Raw genomic sequence first — 22,060 nt, forward strand, 5'->3', positions numbered from 1 at the left:
TATAGCATGTACCAAAATAAAGCTGGGCCAACTAAAAAGGACTCAAACTCCTTATTCGAAGCTGTCTCTTCTCTGCTAACCAGGTCCATCCTTCCCTTTACCCGGGTGTGATTTTTCCCTACCTATTTGTGAATGCTTCCCCACCTGAAATCACGCATCAGTGTGGGCACCAGGCAGAATGCATGCCAGAAACAGAGTCTTTGTTGCTATTGTGCCTTAGTGGTACTTGACTTTCAGTCCATTTGCTATAAGGTCCACTGCCTATATTTCATGAGTACGCCATTATGGGTACCAGAAATGTGAATCATAGAGTACTTTGCCTGTTCCTCCCTGCCTTCATTCACTTACCTCGACCCACTTGCCATGTTATCTCTTTGCCTGATTCCTACTCTGGCGTCCCCCTCCTTTCAGTCACTGGTTTGTTAATATTATCCTAGACCTTTGTTTTTCTCCCTGCTACTCAAGTCCTAGCCCAGTGCTTTCTATGAACTGTGTTGTTAGATGTCCACCAAGGCCTTTGCCTGACATTTTTTTTGTTCACAACGCTTCTTCTTCTTAGCATTCTTCACACACAGGTTGTCTAAATCGCCTCCATCTACTTTACAACCTCCCGGCATCCTCTATCCAAGCTCATCATCCAGACATTTCCTACTACCATCTGTCTCCAAGACTTACCTATCCCCTGACCCATTGTTTCAGGATCTAGATCTCTAGTGAGGTTAACCCACTAAATTAAGTCTGGTTTGGGGGTGCTCAGTCGGCTCGGCGTCCCACTCTGGACTGTGGCTCAGGTCACGATCTCACGGTTTGTGAGTTCGAGCCCTGAATCAGGTTCTGTGCTGTTGGTGCAGAGCCTGCTTGGGATTCTGTCCCCACCTCTCTCTGCCCCTCCTCTGCTTGCTAGCCCTCAAAATAAATAAAAATAAACTTTAAAATCTAGTTTGGCATCAGTGATGGATTCTAAGTTAAGGCACAATTTTTACCAAGAAATAAAATTTTATTTTTCCTTGGTTTTTCAGGTGTTCACCCAAAGAAGTGTGACTGGTAAGGGGGCTATGTTGGGAGTTGGGATTATCTTTGAAACACCCTCCCCAGCATATCATGCAGTCAATATTGCAGCCGTCAAATTTTTCTGTATTATGCTGAAGAATCATCCTCTGAGAATGTGTATTTATACACAGTTAAACACTGAAGTTAAACACTTCGGCACATACTTACTCTTGATCGAAAAATGTGTTTGACACTGAATGTATATCGGATATAATTTTCTCTGTACAGTTCAGTTATGGTATTTCTCAAATGCAATTACCATATTTCAATGGAGTCTATTCCACAAAGATGAAAACTTTTCAGATTTTCAAAGGAAATCAATGCAACATAAAATTAACCAAAAAGATAAAGAAGATTGATGACCTGATTACAGATAGAGAATGAAAAACAATGAGTTTTTATCAAGGCTAATGTAGACCAGAATGCAGCCTTGCAAATTACAACAAAAATATCTTAGAGCCATTAACAATTTTAGCAGTTTAAAAATATGTAAAAACACTACCATCTCCTCTACCCATGTCAGAATCCAAGCCCTCTCAACATTCCCCACGAAGATGAGAGAACCGGGTTCTATTTGCAGCAAATACGCCTTAGTAACAACCACACGAAATCCAAATAAAGTCTAATAGGATCCTTTAAAATGAACTCGTTACTATATTCACTAAGAAGCCTGTGCCAAACAGCCTGCCTCAGACTGTTGGGGCTGCTGTGACGAAACCATAGACTAGGTGGCTTTGCAAATGACAGAAATGTATTTCTCACAGTTTGGGAGTGTGGGAAACACACGATCCAGGCACCTGCCAATTTGATATCTGATAGGAACTCACTTTCTGATTCAGATGACACATTGTAGCTATACTACTCACGTGGAAGAAGGGGCACGGGATCTTCCTAGGGCCTCTTTGGTAAGGAAAGCAGTCCCACACATGACAGTTATGCCCTGATGACCTAATCAGTTCTCAAGGGCCCCATCACCTTGGGGGTTAGAGTTCCAACATAAGAATTTGGGAGGACCCACAAACATGCAGGCCATAGCACAGCCCAGCTAGAAGTGACTTCTTCCTTCCCTGAACTCTATTCCTACTACTCTTGCGGCATCTGTAACACAGTCTAAAATGTTCTACAGCAGTCCGCAGGCATGTTTTGTCCTTTGACTTAAGCATATGTTTTTTGAAGGAAGATGCTATATTCTAGCTTCAAAGACGAGTTCTTTTACCCTCAAAGTTCCCCTGTGCTTCCTCTTTTCCTGTTCCTTATTACATTTTAATGACGTAATTTGTCAGCTATTAAATTTGGGACGAAGAATCCGTACTGTATTTGGGTGGCAGATATATGTTTCCATACGTTTGTGAAAACCTGTGGAACTAGAAATTTTACCCAGAGCGAATTTTAATGTATGCAAACTGAAAATTAAAACCAATCGTGATGTCAAAGCGTTTCAAGAGGGAATGCAGACTGTGAATGAATGAATCTATCTCTGTTACAAATGCACGATGTGACCATGCTGAACGGGGCAGGGAAAACGGGCTGACCTAAGTAACTTCGGAACAAAATGTTTTGACCAAAGACTGTAAATGAAAGGCAAAGGGAATTGTATATAAATACTATAGTTGGCAAATCTCTTTCTCGTGGGGATACAAGTTAATAATTCTGACACTGTTTTCCATATATATTCCTGTTGAGCAAATAAGTAAATGAATATATGGTGAATAGTGACAGCCGCGTTTCCTAAAGTTGAAGTGGGCAGTTACAGACAAGCAAAAGAGGAAGTCTAGGATGAACCGTAAGGCTGGATTCGAGTAGGAGACATACGCATGAACCCATAATTTGCTGCACAGAGTTAAAACGTGGGTACGTACCGAAATGTTTAATATGTTTATATACGTGGTTTAGTATACGTGTATGCGTTTTCTTGCTCTGTGCACTGAAAAGGCCTAGAAACAATGATGCTTCAGTATCAACGAACATAGTCAGTGTCCAGATCTTGGTCTGTAAACACCATTCTCCCAGAAAGAGCACCAGGGCACTGAAATGACTGACTGAAGTGAGGAACATACAAAATGAGCCCGGAACACTTTATACTGCCAGGAGTTACAGAAGCGATTCCCCCTCCCCATGAAAAATTCACAGCGATGGGGATATGTCCGAGGGACGCTGGAAACAACTGAAACAGCTCGCAATGGCCAAATGTGGAACAATTTCCGCAACAACATCGGGAAAACAGGATTGGATTTAACCCAAAGTATAAAATAAATACACAGGCATGAATCCAGAGTGATATCGATAAATTCTAGAATAATTAAATGGGGAAGTGGAGAAAAATCTTTCTCAAAAAAAAAAAAAAAAACCCTCCAAATGTGTGCAGATACTACCCACCTCAAGGAGGCAGGGCTTAATCCTCCCCAACCCGATCCTCTCTTAGGATTGGTAGGACTTAGTGACTCACTTCCAAAGAATAAAGTAGGGAAAGGGAATAATTGTAACTATAAGTGCACCTGGCAAACACTACATTAAGCAAATGATGCAGGTTACTATCATTAGTGATGCCATATGGATATCATGTCAATTCTGATCACTGTGATGAGAAGGGCACTTGATTTCTGCAGTATTCTTTCCAGAAGCTCATAACTCCAGTTTTCATGAGACAAATACCAGGCAGGGGGCGCCAGAATCTCGATTTTGACTCAGGTCATGATCTCGCGGTTTGTGAGTTTTGAGCCCCACATCAGGCTCTACGCTGACAAAGCAGAGCCTGCTTGGGATTCTTTCTGTCTCTCCTTCTGTCTCTGCCCCTCCCTTGCTTGCACTGTCTCTGTCTGTCTCTCAAAATAAATAAATAAACATTTAAACAAATACATAAGTAAAAAAAAAACCACCAGATGAATTCAGATCAGGGGACATCCTGCAAGATACGTAGTCATACCTCCATAACGTTCAAGACTATGAAAAATAAAGAAAGACTAAGAAAATATCACAGACTAAAGGAAATGGGAAGTAAATGCAAGGGGATATCCTGGATTGAATTCTGGAACAGAAAGAGAACCTCAATGGTGTGTGTGTGTGTGTGTATACACATACACATATATACATACATATATATATACACACGTATATACACACATATACACACACATAGACACACACACAGACACACACACACACACACACACACATATATATATATATATATATATATATATCCATTTAAATTATCTATTAAACTGCTTGTGTCTCTTGCTAAGATCTCTGCTGACAGCACGGAGCCTGGTTGGGTTTCCCTCTCAGCCTCTCTCTCATTCATGTGCTCTCTCTTAAAAATAAATAAACTTAAAAAAAATTTGTAAGTCATCTCTGTCTTTCTGTCCATTTGCACGACATCCAGAATCATTTCCTTACAAAAATGCTCTCATTATTCTGCTTCTCAGCTCAAAAACCTATTGTGGCTCCTCATGCCTGTAGGAGAAGTCCCAAATTCTGCAGGTAGATATGCAAATTCCCTTCAGTAATTGATGCCTTATCTTTCCAAATGTATGCCTGTCTAAATTGAATGGATAAACAAGTGTTTATTGGAATGGAACAAAAAATGTTCCTCAAGCACCAACTATGAGTCAAACGTTCTGCAAGCTATTGGGTGTTGGAGAGAGTATTAAAATGTCCTACCTGCCCCGGACTTGTAAACAGAAACATAAATAATTCTAAGTATTACAAGTGCCAAAGTAGGATGGAGAACAGTAGTGTAGAAAATAACATGGCGCGGATAAATACCTCACCGGGAAGGGAACACAAGAGATGGGTCTGGAATGGAAGTAGAAGTTTACCAAGCAGAGAAACAGATTTCATTCAAAGAGTCTTGGATTCCTAGTTAAGGGGATTTTCTTTTTTGAAGCTGCAAGTAACCTCTTTGCCAAAATGCTAAGTCATCAGGCCCAGCATTATATATCATCCCACACTGGCGTTTTGGAGTGATATTTGTATAAAATATTCCTGAACAAAGCCTGCTTTTCTAGCTGAATTGCCAGCCAAGTGTTCCCTCCTGGATCCCAATATTACTTGGCACAGTACTGGGCCCATTAAGTAGACATTCCTGAACATTTTTCCTTCAGGTGTCCTTATGTATTTATGCCTGGCATTCTCATAACAGAAAACAAATGTCTTGTTTTCTGAGAACACTCTTACTCTGGTATTTGCATTTCCAAGAAGTTCACTAGCTACACAACTGCCTTTTCCTTAGATTTCAGTGTCACAAAATAGTTGGTCATTCACCTAGTGGCCTTGAATTGACCTCGTGTGTACGTGTACTTTGAATCCATAAGGAAAAGCCGGTTGTCCCTGGGCATTTGCTCAATACCTGGAATCATGGGGGTTTTCCCAGCTTGCCTTACGGGTGTAGTCAGCTGTGGATGAAACTGGGCTGTAGGCTCTATTCTTGCTTCCCTTGCAATCTCTGCTGTTTACCGATGACCAGAACATTATCACTGTGATCTTGAGAGGCAAAGGGAGAGTTTACCAAACGTGGTGCATGGCAGTCAAGTTTTCTCCTCATTCTCTCTTTCAAGGGAAATCGATTGCATGAAACACTTTTGCACTACTAGAGAAAATCAACTAGTTGGTTTTTTTTTTTTTTTGTCAACATTTATTTATTTTTGGGACAGAGAGAGACAGAGCATGAACGGGCGAGGGGCAGAGAGAGAGGGAGACACAGAATCGGAAACAGGCTCCAGGCTCTGAGCCATCAGCCCAGAGCCCGACGCGGGGCTCGAACTCACGGACCGCGAGACCGTGACCTGGCTGAAGTCGGACGCTTAACCGACTGCGCCACCCAGGCGCCCCTCAACTAGTTGGTTTTAAGGCAAACCAACGTGCGAAGCATTTTCACCTTTATATCCTGCATGAGAAAACGAACAGAGGGAGGCTAAGAGGACACTTAAAAATCACAGAGCCAATGAATAGTGGTTCCAAGACCAGTCCAGGTCTGTTAAAGCAGTACTTTACAAAAACTATAAAGTTCACCATCAGCCCAGATAACACAAATGCATTTTGGTAAAACACTAGAAAAGAATCAAACTGTCTGATGCAGAATACCCCGACTAAATTTTCCTCAGGGAAAGACGCTCTCTAAAAGTAACCAGGGCAATTACAAAAATGACAAAATCCCATTTGTCATGAAATTCATCCACATACCAGAAAAGCAATATTTTTCTTGTACGGTATCAACACAAGAATATTTCACGCAACTGACAGAATCGTAACTATACCCCCAAAAAGGAACGCATTTAATTGGATAAAAACCAAAGAGACAGACTGTGTATGTAAATCCAAACATCTATAATGGTCACCAAAGGTGATCCAGATAATCGCAACTCCAAAATGAAACTCCTGATTACTTCGAGTTGGGAATTAGGCTATGTGATCTGTGTGACAGCCGTGACAGGTAATAAAAGAGAGATTCCAATAGAGAGACACCACACTGCATGATAATGTAAGAAGCAACAGATATAATCAAGACTCATTAGAATTTGAACTGATGGTTAGCAAAGGTAGTTTTTATTCTATAGATATTTAAGAATAGGGGAAGGTCTTTTTCCCCTAAACAGGAGATATGGGTAGCCCCAAGGGAAGATGATAATCTGTATTTTCTGATTTGCCTAAGCTGGCTGAAAGCACCCTTCGTGTTTTTTCACTGGTATTGTTCTGTGAAGTTTCTCTTGCTATTCCAAATCCCAGGATGTGAAAAGTACGATTATTTGTCTTTTCGCTTCTCAATCTCCGTCTACTACCCATTGTCTTTGGGGACCTTCTATGCCAACCCAATGACCAGCCAATTAACTTATACCACGAATGAAAACAATTAATAGACTAAGTTCAAAACATACAAGGGCTATGTCCTACTCACAGGATAGAAAATAGAATTTCCCTTAAATTTAGTAAGTATTCAGCCTTGGATATAGTTGGACAATAGGCCGGATGACATAATTTATTTTCCAAATTCTAGGAGAGCAGTAAAAAAAAATCTCTCTTACAAACTAGCCCTCATCATTTTTTCCCTATGCCAGATAAGAGAAACACTAAATTGAAGGTTAGGGGAGAAAAGAATGGTGTAAAGAGACCTTTTGAGATATTTCTTGTTAAATGCAATATGTGATTACACTTCACAGATCTTGTCTTCTATTATAACATAGGACTCTGTTTTAAGGGAAATTCCACCTGTGTCATGACTCTTAAATAAAATTACTGGAAGATAAGGCATTTTATCAAAGATCAATAAGCAAAGCAGGGAAAGTTAAAGAACCGTAATAGTTTCCTATTGCTTTATAACAAATTATCAACAACAGTGGCTTACAACAACAAAAATCTATTATCTCACAGTTCTGCACATCAAAATCTTGGTAAGTGTGACTGATTTCTCTCTTCCAAGTTTCACGCGCTGGAATCAAGGTGCCCAACGGCCTGTGTTACTTATCCGAAGGCTTTAGAAGCAAATCCTCTCTTGTGCTCACTTCAGTTGTTGGCAGGATTCAATTCAATGTAGCTGGAGGACTGAGGTCACTGTTTCCTTGCTGGCCGTCAGTCAGGGGTTGCTTTTATCTTCAAGAGACCACCTGCACCAGCAGTGATGGCCCAAATCCTTAAGCTTCAAACCTCTCTGCTCCTTCTGCTTTATCTTTCCTATCTTCAGCTTGAGAAATTTCTCAGCTTTTAAGGGCTCACATGATTAGATGGAGCCCACCCGGATAATATCGAATAACCTCCCTATGCTAAGGCTTGTTCCCTTAAGTACATATGCAAGTTCCCTTTTGCCACATATGGTAATCACAAATCCTGGGATTAGAGCATGGACATCTTTGGGGGAGGGGTGGTATTTGGTCTCCCATGGTAACCTACCCAAGACCAAAGAGCTAAAGAATGAGACAGTAGTAGTTTGTTAAACTCCATCCCGCCTAGTGGGTGGCTCTTTCCACTAAACTCTGCTACCCTATCAGTCATTTTCTTCCCGGGTTCATTAATGAAGAGCTGTAAGTCACTATGGTTATATCGGGCAGCAAATATGGAATCTCGAAAATAAGAGAGATTGCTAAAAATGGAAAAATTAGACAGCTGTATTCAAAAAACTCCTAGATGCCAGGACCTTCTAAGTAATGTGTTCTTCCCAGGGAAGAAGTCTGCCATTTTTTTTTTCAGTCAAAAGTTCGTAATTTTGGTTGTTTAAAGTTAACAGGTAAATGAAACTCTGTTTCCTTATACGAAGGTATCGTATTTTCACGGCATGACAGAATATTGATTAGAAAAATTGTCTAAGATCAGCCAGGAGGTAAGAAGCACCATCACAACTGTCTCTTAAAATATTTTCAGCAGTTTGAACTTGTTGGTCTCTCTTACTGTATGAATCCTATGAAAAGCCATACTTCGGTTGTATCTCATTTCTTGGAAGGCTAAACACAAACACACACAAACACACACTCGGAACTCTAGAAGTAAAGAAAGCCCCCATTCTAAGCCTAGCGCTTCAGTAATCAAGAGATCTGAATTCTAGTCCTACAACTACCACTTATCTCTACAACCTCAGTCTAATCCCTTAGCTCTCCAGGCCTCAGTTTCTCTTTCAGTAAGGGCATAACACAGATGAAACCTCATTAGAATCCTGTCTATTTACAAAGAGCTGTTGTGCCAAGAGATTCTCTAAACCTCTAAAGGCATTTTGAATGAGTGGTCCTAGGATGCAAACCTTTGAATATTTTTTCATTAAAAACTCAATTCGTCCTGGGGTGCCTGGGTGGCTCAGTCAGTTGAAGCACGGGACTTGGGCTCAGGTCATGATCTCACTCTTTTCGCGGTTCTCACAGTTTGTGACTTCGAGCCAGGGGTCGGCCTCTGTGCTGACAGCTCAGAGCCTGGAGCCTGCTTCGGATTCTGTGTCTCCCTTTCTCTCTCTCTCTCTCTCTCTCCGTCTCTCTCTCAAAATTGATAAAAATAATAAAAATAAATAAAACAATAATAAAATAAAAATAAAATAAAAATAATAAATAAATCAATAAATAAAAGTAAAAATTAATAAAATAATAAAATAAAAATAAAAATCAATTCGTCCTGAGTGGGTCCCCATAAACCTCGCCGTCATCACCCCTGCCCCCACCCCGCTGTACTTTGGTGCGAGCAGGCGCCCGGATGTCCGGGAGCCCAGAAGAGTCCTCCGCCAGGTGGCGAGCGACGGAGGGCGCTCCGGCTCCAGGCGGTCGTGGGTGTCCGTTTGCGGGGACCTCTGCACGCGCCCGGGACCCTAGGGACAGAGCTGTGGGTCTGCCCCCTTTGCAGGCCCCAGGTGTGCGTACCTTCAGCAGCCTTGGGGAAGGTGACGACCCCGGCCGGGGGTAGTGACGAGTCCCCTCCTGTTCTCTCTCTTGTCTGTGTCCGGTCACCAGGGACGCCCGGAGCCTGCTCCCACAGAGCCCTGCTTCTCCTCCGTGGTTCTCAAGGTGGCTCTACCCGTGGCCCTGAGACACTCTCCAGCCACAGCCAGAGGCGGAACTGTCCGCCCTTGATGTCCAAGACGCACGCGCGGAGGAGGTGTAGATTAGCAGAGACACCTCCTGGCCGGATTCCGAGGCCGCGCCCGAGCGCCGTCCGTGTCGTCTCCCCAGCGGCACGATCCTGAAGATGAGGCGGGCCAGGGCAGGGGGGCGCTGAAGACCCTTCTGAGGACGCCTCCCTGCACACCCAAGGGCGGGACAGCTCTGGGCAGGAAGCCAGCTTGGAACAGCGCACAGTCCTGCTCCTGGGGGCCGTGACCTGCACTCGGAAGCGGGGCCCTGGCGCCTGATGCGCTGTCACCGGGAGCCTCTGGGATCGAGGGGGACCCCGCGCGGGCTGCTGAGCTGGGGGGGGGGGGGCCGCTTTGGGTCCCGGCTAATGGGGCAAAAAGCTTCGTCGATGGGAGGTCTACGGCGAGAGCCTCAATAGAAGTTGCCGCTACTTCTCAGCGCACCCACCGGGGCTAGAAAGGCCCATACTTGCCACGTAATGCGGCAAGCGCGTCTGCGGCGGGTTGGGCTGCCCCCAGCACAGCCGCGTCCACCTCGGCTGGGAGCCCTGGGAGGGTGGCAGGTGCGACCGGGTCCTCAGCCAGAGCTCCAGTCCGGACAGCGCCAGCGAGAAGCCCTACGCCTGTCGCCAGCGCCCCAAGGCCTGTATGTGGAGCTCCATACTGAGTCCCCGCACGCGATCACCCATGAATACGCTCCTCTAACGGCGAGAAGCCTGATAAATGGTCCTCACTGGGACAAGACCTTCCACAGCCGCTCTCACTTCTTCTGGGACCTACGGACCCAGAGGGGTTGAAAAGCCCTTTGTGTGCGGTGCCTGCGGCAAGGCCTCTGGCCAGCGCTCCCAGCTCTTGCGGCACCGGAGGGGACGCACTTGTGGGAGTGGCCGTTCTAGAAGGCCATTCCTCAGCTGGTGGGGGCGGGGAGGGAGAGGATGAGCATCCGCGCGGCGAGAGAGGCTCCTGCCTTCTCAGGATTCCTCACTGGCACAACCAGCACCCCACGCTCAAATGTTGCAAATAAAGTCTTTTAACTGTTTGTTAATGTTTATTTATTTTTGACAGAGAGAGAGAGACAGAGAGTGTGAGTGGGGAGGGGCAGAGAGAGACGGAGACACAGAATCCAAAGCAGGCTCCAGGCTCTGAGCTGTCAGCACAGAACCCCACTCGGGACTGGAACCCATGAACCATGAGATCATGACCTGAGCCGAGGTTGGACACTTAACCCTTAACTGACTGAGCCACCCAGGTACCCCCCCCCCAAATAAATTCTTTCTCATTGACAAAACGCATCAGTCTTCTATACAGTCAAATGACAATAATTGACCTCACTGCTATATTTTCAACAAAGAGGGTCCTTTCTGAACAACGAGATTTATACTATTTTTAAAAAGTTATTCTCTGACCAGAAACTGTTCAGTGGGTGAACTGCCTTTGAAGGCAACTCGATATCTATTATCCTAATTTTACTTTTTCTTTTATTCTGGAAGAAGGTAAAGATATATAGGGTGCAAAACCAAGTCCAAAGCTTCCTACACCATTTTAAATCCCCCTGGAAAACTTTGATCAGATTGCTAATGGGAAAGAAACAGGAGGCCTAATCACTTTTTTTTTTTGTTTTGTTTCCAAATTAGCAATCTAGTAAGATGACTATGAGAAAGACAGCAATACAATTTCTAGTTGAGGGACACTAGCGTCTATAATAAGACAAGCCCCAAATTTCAGTGGAAGTGGAAGTGTATTTCTTTACTCTGTATGTTTTAATGGCGGTAAAGAGGGTGAGGCAACGCGTGTCCACGGTTATTCGGGAACGCAAGCTGCCGGCAGCCCTGTAATTTTCAGTGGATGATTTCCAAGGTCACCCTTGGAGACAATATACAGCCAGAAGATTAAGAAAGAGCTCAGAGGATGACAAATACAATATTTTAATGGGTCAGGCTTGAAAGAGCATATATTATTTACCTCTACATGCTTCTGGCTAGGACTCATCCATACCGGCACACCTAACTGCAAAGGAGGCTGGGAAATGCAGTCCAGGCATGTGTCCCGGAAGAGGGGGGCCTTTAATTGATGAGATGAGGCCCGCCCACACTACTGAGGAGCATCTCCCTTAGTTCAAGGAAACTGATCCTAGAGGTTAACCACTCTACAGAATACCTACACAGTCACACCTAAGGTAGCATTTTTTTTAACTTTTTTTTAATGTTTATTTATTTTTGAGACAGAGAGAGACAAAGCATGAAGGGGGGAGGGGCAGAGAGAGAAGGAGACAGAATCGGAAGCAGGCTCCAGGCTCTGAGCCATCAGCCCAGAGCCCGACGCGGGGCTCGAACTTACCGACCGCGAGATCGTGACCTGAGCTGAAGTCGGACGCTTAACTGACTGCGCCACCCAGGCGCCCCTAGGGTAGCATTTATTTGATGGAATAATAGGATACTCTGGCCTAGCCAAGCTGACACAGAAAACTAACCCTCACAGTATTTATCATAGGAATATTTGCAGTATAAAAGATTATTCCTTAAGAGCTAAAATAAACCTCTCAAAGATAATACCTGGTTTGGATAAAAAAAAAAAAAAGAATGTTAAAGGGATGTTTTCCTAAGGACAAATTTTCAAGCAAAGAAAAGTTAATTGGTTCCTGGTGATTTTTTTTTTTCCAATATTTTGAAGCAAGGCCATACTAATAGATTACGGTCAGTGCACCACAGATGAATAGCCGGGCAAAATGTATAGAAGGAGGAAGTGGAAACATGCCATATCCCCTACACCTAAATTTGACATATACCATAAGAAGAAGGTAAGATCCTTATAATCTCAATGGAGACTAAATGAATGCCTAAAACACATGAATATCATATTAATAAAATGATCCATGTAGAACAATCACGACACAACCTTGGACATGATTAAACTTGATTTAGCCATGTTCACTAGTACCTTTAAAGTCTTTAATATATGTTGAGTTACATTGAATCATCTTGTATTCAACGAGACCACTTATACCTAAAATCATATAGAGAAATATCTATGGCAGCAAATCCAATTAAGAAATGTCTACAGCAGCAGGGGCACCTGGGTGGCACAGTCGGTTGAGCGTCCGACCTCAGGTCAGGTTCATGGTCTCACAGCTTGTGAGTTCGAGCCCCGGGTCGGGTCTGTGCTGAGAGCTTGGAGCCTGGAGCCTGCTTCGGATTCTGTGTCTCCCTGTCTCTCTGCCCCTAACCCACTCGCATTCTGTCTCTGTCTCAATTTTAAAAAAATTAAAAAAAAATTGTAAAGAAATGTCTACAGCAGCAAAAGAAATGGTTTTATTTGAGGGAACTCTACATGAGGCTCAATATGAAAGAATTAAACGTGTGTTTTATTTGCCACCATTAGCACTTTGGTTAACCATATTCATGAGGTAAATTCCTCCTTTCACTGTGTCTTTGAAGACTCAGCTTTCAGACTTGCATTGAGAGAAAACACAAGGTTAAAAATGCAAAGAGGAATATAAATCAAGTATGGACAGAGTGGTAGTAAACAGACGCATCAGTTACGATCATTTTCAACTCTTTTTCCATAGTTCATAATGCTTCTACCCCCACCTTGAACTCTATTCTGAGGCCAGAATGGTGCTATGGACTGAATGTTTGTATCCCCCCCAATGCTTATGTTCATATTATAATCGCCAATGTGATCACATTTGGAGATAGGCCCTTGGCAAGTAATTAGATCATGATTGGGATTAGCCTCCTTATAGAAAACAACCTGAGAGAGTTTCTTCCCCCACTCCTTCTTTCTCCCCCTTCCTCACTCCCACATGAGGACATAACAAAAAGATAGCCATCTACAAAACTAAGAAGACTGTTCTCACCAGACCCTCAATCTGCCAGTACCTTGATCTTGGACTTCCCAGCCTCCAGAACTGTGAGAAATAAATGTTTGTTATTTAAGTGACCCAGTCTACGATAATTTGTTATAGCAGCCTGAACTAAGACAGATGAGGATATGCCTATAATGGAAAAAAAAAATATTGATTGATGAAAGATGATATCATTCATAACACAGTTGGTGATTACGCATCTTTCATAGAAAACTAAACCAAAATCCTTCTAGCCAATTACTCACAATCTGTGACTTTGTCCTCTGCTGACTATTTTTTTTTTAATGTAAAAAGATACAAATTTAAAATTCCAATCGTACCCTTGTGGAAAGATTAATTTGTAGTCAATATAAGACAAACGATCCCTTTCTGAATACATTTTAGAACACATCAGCAACTGAGTATAAGATTCTTTGTCACCAACTACATTGCTGCACATATGTCTTAAATATTCTTTAAAAAGCTCCGTGGGGGTGCCTGGGTGGCTCAGTCAGTTGAACATCTAATTTCAGCTCAGGTCATGATCTCAGGTTTCGTGAGTTCGAGCCCCACATTGGGCTCTGTGCTGTAGGCCCAGAGCCCGCTTTGGATTCTCTGTGCCCCTCTCTCTCACAGCTCCTCTCCCGTTCATGCTCTCTCTCTCAAAAATGAATAAACATTTTTTTTTTTTTTTTTAAAAAAAAAGCTCCTTGACCTTTATTTCCCCATCTCAGAAACAACCTTTATCAATGACAAATTCAGACCCTGGCAAGTCTTGGGTTAGATTCTTTAGTGCCATTCTTCATTTTTATCAGACATCTTGGAGAAAAAAAATTAAAAAGGGAGATGAGTGAAGGGAAAATTAGTTCTGAAAACTGATGTAAAATACTTGGCTAACACCATTGGCATCGTGCCAAACAACATAAAAAATCTTTGATCGAGATGCTCATGATCTAAAATTAAGAATTCAGGGTTTTGTGAATCACTTTAGTAGTTACATATTTTGTGAGACAAGAGATGTATCTTGCCGATGCATAGTAATACTATATGCGTGGCAAAATTTAGCATTACTGAGTACTTTCATGCCAATGTTTTACCGCCAAGTTGTGACGTTCTTGTCTTCCTTTCTGAGAGCCAGGAGATCTGAAAAACAATCATTGTTTTGCCGGTGGAGTTAAATTTTTTTATTCTCAATTAATGAGACTAATGCAACTAATGGTTGCATAAGTGTAAGAAAATAATGATTCCATGAGTTGGCATCAGGTCTCCTTACTTCCAGTGTATTTCTTTATTTCTGGAAACATTTTCTAGATTTGAAGACAACAACGTCCTAAAGTCATAGAGGTCATAGAGTCGCTTCGAACAGATCCCCTTTCCTCTGACTTCAGGAGGCTAGAAATGAGTCACATCAAATAAAACAATTTCTGCCTGAAAACCAGAAACTTAACATCGCTATATTTCTTAGATTTCATAAAAGTAACTTATTAGCTATCCAGTGCCAGTATGGAATATGTCACCTAGAAGTGTGTGCATATAGAAGAGTTACCTATAGCATTTGCCTCTGGTGGCTCTTAATACCCTACAATTCTTTTGGGGTCTAACTTAAATAGAAAATTAGCAGATATGTTTGTTTAGTAATTTAAAAACCCCTGAAATGAACTCTAAAAAGGACATTTTCCATATTTCATAATGGATCTTTAAAAATGTCAATGACCTTGAACATACTTAGCCTTTACCCACCTGCAAATGACCTGGCTATATCTCTTCTATATGAATTAGCTTAGAGTTCAAGTTTGATTCATTTTTTTTTTTTAATGAGAATAGAAAAGTTGGTTTTGCCTTCTATAAGCTGAAAAATCTTAATGGATAGAACTGGAATAAAAAAAAAAAAGAAAATTTAAAAAAAGGAAGAAGTGAAAAAGTTCCATACTAAGATTTTAGAATGAAAAATTTCCATCTTATATCTACTAATAGAATATTCTATGTTTCAATAATATAGTACTTCAGAGAATTCAGGTAGAACTTTATGTTCCTGAGCACAGTGTCCTCCTGTCTTCTATTCTTATAGAAATTCATTACTCTAGGATTTCTATAAAAACTAGGACAACTGAACCAAAAAGAATAAAATACCTAGAAATAAACTTAACCAAAGAGGTGAAAGACCTGTACTCTGAAAACTGTAAAACACCGATAACATTTTTCACAAAAATAGAACAAATAATACTAATATTTGTATGGAACCACAAAAGACCCCAAATACCCAAAGCCATCTTGAGAAAGAAGAACAAACCTGTAGGTATTACAATCCCAGATTTCAAGATATGCCACAAAGCTGTATTAATGAAAACAGTATGGTACTGGCACAAAAACAGCCACATAGATCAATGGAACAGAAGAGAGACCCCAAAAAGAAACCCACAATTATATGGTCAGTTAATCTATATCAAAGGAGGCAAGAATATACAACGGGGAAAAGACAGTCTCTTCAATAGATGGTGCTGGGAAAACTGGACAGCTACATGTAAAAGAATTAAACTGGGCCACTTTCTTACACCACACACAAACATAAACTCGAAGTGACTAAAGACCTAAATGTAAGACCTGAAACTATAAAAATCCTAGAAGAGAACACTTGCAGTCATTTCTCTGACATCAGCCATAACAATGTTTTTCTAGATATGTCTCCTGAGGCAAGGGAAACAAAAGCAAAATTAAACTATTGGGACGATATCAAAATAAAAAGCAAAAGAAACTGTCAACAAAACAAAAAGACAACTACTGAATGGAAGAATCTTTTTGCAACTGATACATGCAAGACGTCAATATCCAAAATATATAAAGAACTTATACAACTTAACACCAAAAATACAATCTGATTTAAAAATGGGCAGAGGACCTGACTAGACATTTTTCCAAAGAAGACATACAGATGGCCAGTAGGCACATGAGAAGATGCTCAACATCATTAACCATTGGGGAAATGCAAATCAAAACCACACTGAGGAATCGCCTTACCCCAATTAGAATGGCCAAATTCTAAATAAGAAATAGCAAGCATTGACAAGGATGTGGGGGGAAATGAACTTTCATACACAGTTCGCAAAAATGTAAATTGGTATAGCCACTGGAAGATAGTTTTTTCCTCAAAAAATTAAAAATAGAAATACCATATGATCCAATAATTCCACTACTGGGCATTTCCCCAAAGAGGATGAAAATACTAATTTGAAAATATATATGCACTCCTATGTTTATTGCAACATTATTTACAACAGCCAACATATGGAAGCAACCTAAGTGTCCATCAATAGACAATTAGATAAGGAAAATGCAGTGTACAAACACACACACACGCATGCGCACACACACACACACACACACACACACACACACACACACAGGAATATTACACCACCATGAAAAAGGATGAGATCTTGCCATTTGAGATAACATGGGTGGACCTAGAGGGCATTACACTAAGTGAAATAAGTCACAGAGAGAAAGACAAATATTGTATGATCTCACTTACTTGTGGAATCTTAAAAAGTTGGACTCCCGGGAATGGAAAATAGAGTGGTGGTTGCCAGGGTCTTGGGAGGGGGTCAATGGGGGGATGTAGGTCAAAAGTCACAAATTTCCAGTTAGAAGACACATGGATCCTGGGGATATAATGTACTGCATGGTGACTTATAGTTAACAATACTGCATTACATACTTGAAAGTTGCCAAGAGAGTAAATCTTAAATGTGCTTATCATAGGAAAAAAGTGCTAATTATGTGAGGTGATAAAGCTGTTAACTAACCCTATTGTGGTTACCATTGAAATACCTAAGTATATCAAATCTTCATGGCTGTACAATAAAGGTAGGGGGATAAAGTAAAGTAACGTGATCATTACCCTTCAATAATTCACCGACTAGTAAAAGAGAAACATGGATAAAGGTACGCCGAATTACAAAAATGACTACAACAGGGGCAGCTGGGGCTCAGTCAGTTAAGCATCTGATTCTCGGTTTGGGCTCAGGTCACGATCTCCCGCTTCATGGGTTGGAGCCCCGCATCGGGCTCCATGCTCACAGCACAGAGCCTACTTGGGATTCTCTCTCTCCCTCTCTCCCTCTGCCCCTGCCCTGCTCATGCTCCGTCTCTCTCAAAATAAATAAATTTTTAAAAAACAAGCAAATAAAAAGCAAAAAGGACTACAGCAGAAGCTGTTACAATATACTAAGAGAACAATAGCTAGGAAGCCGTTGGAATGATTCGGGTATTATTTTGAGCCTATACAGGGGTATTGTTAGGGGGAATGGACACTTAAGGAAACCATCGATAGTACTGCCCAGAAAGAAACAACAGTTCCTAACTGATCACTTCAGGAAACAAAGAATGAAAGAGAATCACAGATACTCTGAAATATTGAGCGCAGCAAGGCCATTGGGGATGGTGGTGTCATTGACTAAATTAGTTGAGGAAAAACAGTAAACCAGGGAAGAATGATGTACATGCATTTTACTGGAGTTGGTCCTTGCATGATCTGATTAATCTGAGGGTACTGCTCCCTCAGCATATATTTAAACATTTTGAGAGATGCTTTACATCCTTTGAATATGTATATGGAATTAAGCTAATGCTAGAATCATCAGCATTCATTACAGTTTTTTTTTTTCAACAAGAGTAACACTTACTGATAAACAGAGAGACATCCAAAGAAATAACCAACCACTTCCCAAAATAGGCTCCAGAGAATCTTGAAGAATCTCCATCACCCTTTCTTGGTGTCGTGAGAAATTGCAAGTGTTGGAGTGGGATGGTGTCAGGTTTTCCATTTAGCCAGCATCATGATTTGCAGGTACTTACTTGCCTCACTCTCCAAGCGTCCATTTTTTCATGTATAAAATGAGTATAAAAATGATATATTATAGGTCAATTTTGGATATCGAATCCGATAACGTATGTAAAATATCTACCTAAGGCCCTATCATATAGTAGGTACTCAAAAATAAAAACCTCTCTCATCCCCTTCTCGAAGCCCATGAATTCAGATAAGTTTCTTGTTTTCAAAAATTTTAAACGCTCTAAAGATAACATTATTAAAAATGATTGTGTTTAGCATTCTTTGTTGTACAAACGTCCAATCAGGAGTTGAGATTGTTGCTACGAGATTTTGAAATGGGGTTGAGAAATACTTTGAACCATTCTGAATGTTTTGTGAACAAGAAATTCAATTCTTGAAAGCGTCCTTTGTAACAATTATGGATTCTTAATTAGGATTCCACAATTAACTCTTCCCTCTCCTAGAAACATCTTTCTTTGATCCTTACTCAAAATACTGTGATCACTTCCTTCCTTACTTTACTAAAAAGCTTCTTTAAATAATTAGCCTGTCCTGGATTCTTTCACTTTTTTCCCCTTTTTCCCTAGATTCTAGGTCGGTCCCTCCAAGCTACTGATACCAATCTCTTAAAAATCATCCCAATTGTCAAGTTTAATGGCCCCTTTAACCGAAGAAGTATCAGTCGAAAGATACAGTGTTCCGTATTCACCTCTGTGAAAAGAACAGCACAATATAGGAGACCAATCGCCCCTGACATTCTGAGACAGACAACTTAGTAGTGATGTGCAAAGAGAGTTGACTCTGGATTGGTACTAAAAGTATCAGACTTCAGTGTCTTGTATAGGGTGGGGTTAATTCCTCCAAGAACTGAACAATTATAGAAGAAGGAAAGATAATTAAGTTCTCCTGTCTCACTTCTATTTGTGCTCTCTGCTACCGAATACACTGAAGTCACGAATGACATCTTGCAGTCTGCTGGCAAAGACATTTTCTGCTAAGTCCATGATTAGGATAGTATCATAATAGGCCATCAAGACAAAAAGGGGGAGAAAAAAAAGCATCTCTTGGAAGCAACAGAAATGCCAAACAGAAAACCCTGATTTGGAATACCTTCAATAAGTAACGATCATCACTTGAACTTCTGCAAGCACGCTGTCAGTTGTGATGAAGGACTTCCTTCCCAGTGAAATCACCAAGAATTCATCTGATTGGCAACACTGCTTTGTAATTGGATTATTCACAAAGCACTCATGTTTTCCACAGTGTCGGACTTCGCTTTCATCTTGTAGTACCACATAGGGCTGAATCCACTCTAGGAGCTCAGAGAATAAATATGGAGGAAGACTGAAGACCCCTGAAACTATCAACTCTTCAAGCTCTTCTCCCTCTACCCTTGCCCCATCCCTCCAAAATGAGAGAGAGAAAAAAAAGTATGTTCCTAAATTTTTAAGATAAAATCACTTCAGTTTCCCTTTATATGCTCTTATTTTCCTGGAACATACACCCTGGGGAATCTGCTGACAATGGCTTCCTTTAAACAGTCTGTCCTAAAATCACATTTGCCTTAGATTCGAATTCCTGATTTGTCTGAATTGTTTTCTTTTTCCAAAAATGCTTTTGAGTCTTGCCTTTGCGGCAAGGAATGGATATATCTTTCTGACAGAACAGTGTTGTCATTTAGTTTCAAAAGCGCTGGCTATACCAACCTTTTATTTGACATTGTGACCTTGGAAAACATAGGGTCTTTGCATCTTTGGCAAAAGGTATTTTTAAAATGATTTTATAAGATATGCCTTTATCAACCTTTGATATACCGAGTCGACTTTAATATTATAGTGTTGGCTATTTATTAGGGCAATATCTGGAAATACCTTGCCTTCTAGTCTTAGAATAGGACAGAGCTCATATACCTTACTATCTAAAAAATAATCCAGATACCAGGTAATCTGAAGCGCTCTGAAAGTTCCTTGATTTCCTTCAAATGAATTTCAAAAGACGTTTCTCTTATGAAGACTTTCCATACTGCATTTTACTACACTGGGTTCTGTAAACAGACAATTAGTGCAACCATTTGCATCTCAATGAGAGCTTTTTACTGCCTGAGTTGATTGTTGGATCTTCTGTGACAGGAGTTTTTTTTTTGACCTGGCTGTCAAAAATTACAATCATGGCAATTAATTTCATTCTTTTGCCAATTTGCATGAAAATGAGAGAGTAACTGAGCATGGAACAGTGGCCAGAGCTTGGTAGATTACGGAGACATTCGAGCTTTAGTCTTGCCTCTGATACTGAAGAGCTAGTGACCTTGGATATGTCTTTTCCATCCGCTAAACCTTGTTTTCTTCGTGTCAGACTATGGTGTAGTTTAAGAGGCATGGGCTCTCATTCCATTCTCTGTGGACTGAAATCCTGGCTCTGCTTTTACCACATGTGTGACCATGGATAATATATTTAATTTATGTGTCCCACAGTGGAGACAATAATCTTACTTTATAGGGTTGCTGGGAAGATTAAGTGAGTTTAAGGCAAAGAAATTTGAACACTGTTTGGCACTTACAAAATTTTCACCTTATATTAGAAATGCTGATGTAAAAAAATAAGGCTAGCGGACTAGATAAAATTTATAAAGTCTTCCAGTTCTACAATTGTTTCCATAATCATATATTGTAAACTCCTTAAGAATAGTGCCTGTGTGACTTATTTCACTTAGCATAACACTCTCCAGTTCCATCCACATTGCTACAAAAGGCCATATTTCATTCTTTCTCATTGCCAAAGAGTTTTCACTCTTCTGTGGATCCTGAGAAACTTAACAGAAGACCATGGGGGAGGGGAAGGGGAGAAAAAAGTTAGAGAGGAGGGGGCCAAACCATAAGAGACTCTTAAAAACTGAGAATAAACTGAGGGTTGATGGGGGGTGGGAGGGAGGGGAGGGTGGGTGATGGGCACCTGTTGGGATGAGCCCTGGGTGTTGTATGGAAACCAATTTGGCAATAAATTTCATATTAAAGCAAACATGAACCGTGCCTGTGTAAAATTATTCTCCCAGAGTATTTATTAAGCACAGCATGTGCCACATTGTGCATGCTCAGACATGCTTGATGAATTAAATGTACCAAAGTAATAGAAAAACCTATATTAAAGCAAAAAGACAACCCTTTGTTATCTACTACGGCCAGGTGATTTTCACTGATTGGTATTTCAAAACCTGTACAGAATTTTTATTTTTTATTTATTTTTTTAAGTTTTTTTTTTTTTTTAATTTTTAAAAAAAAAATTTTTTTTTTCAACGTTTATTTACTTTTGGGACAGAGAGAGACAGAGCATGAACGGGCGAGGGGCAGAGAGAGAGGGAGACACAGAATCGGAAACAGGCTCCAGGCTCTGAGCCATCAGCCCAGAGCCCGACGCGGGGCTCGAACTCCCGGACCGCGAGATCGTGACCTGGCTGAAGTCGGACGCTTAACCGACTGCGCCACCCAGGCTCCCCTTTTTAAGTTTTTTTAATGTTTATTTATTTCTGAGACAGAGAGAGACAGAGCATGAGTGGGGGAGGGGCAGAGAGAGAGGGAGACACAGAATCCCAAGCAGACTCCAGGCTCTGAGCTGTCAGCACAGAGCCCGACTTGGGGCTCGAACTCACAAACCGTGAGATCATGACCTGAGCCGAAGTCAGTCGCTCAACCGACTGAGCCACCCAGGTGCCCCTGTACAGAATTTAAAAAAAAAAAAACTTTTCTAAAAACATCACTACCAGTTAGGAAGAACTGCTTTAATTTGTTGACAAGATGGAACTGAT

Source organism: Herpailurus yagouaroundi, unplaced genomic scaffold (assembly GCF_014898765.1).
Source record: "Herpailurus yagouaroundi ecotype Mexico unplaced genomic scaffold, PumYag 67700, whole genome shotgun sequence".
Classification (NCBI taxonomy): Eukaryota; Metazoa; Chordata; class Mammalia; order Carnivora; family Felidae; genus Herpailurus; species Herpailurus yagouaroundi.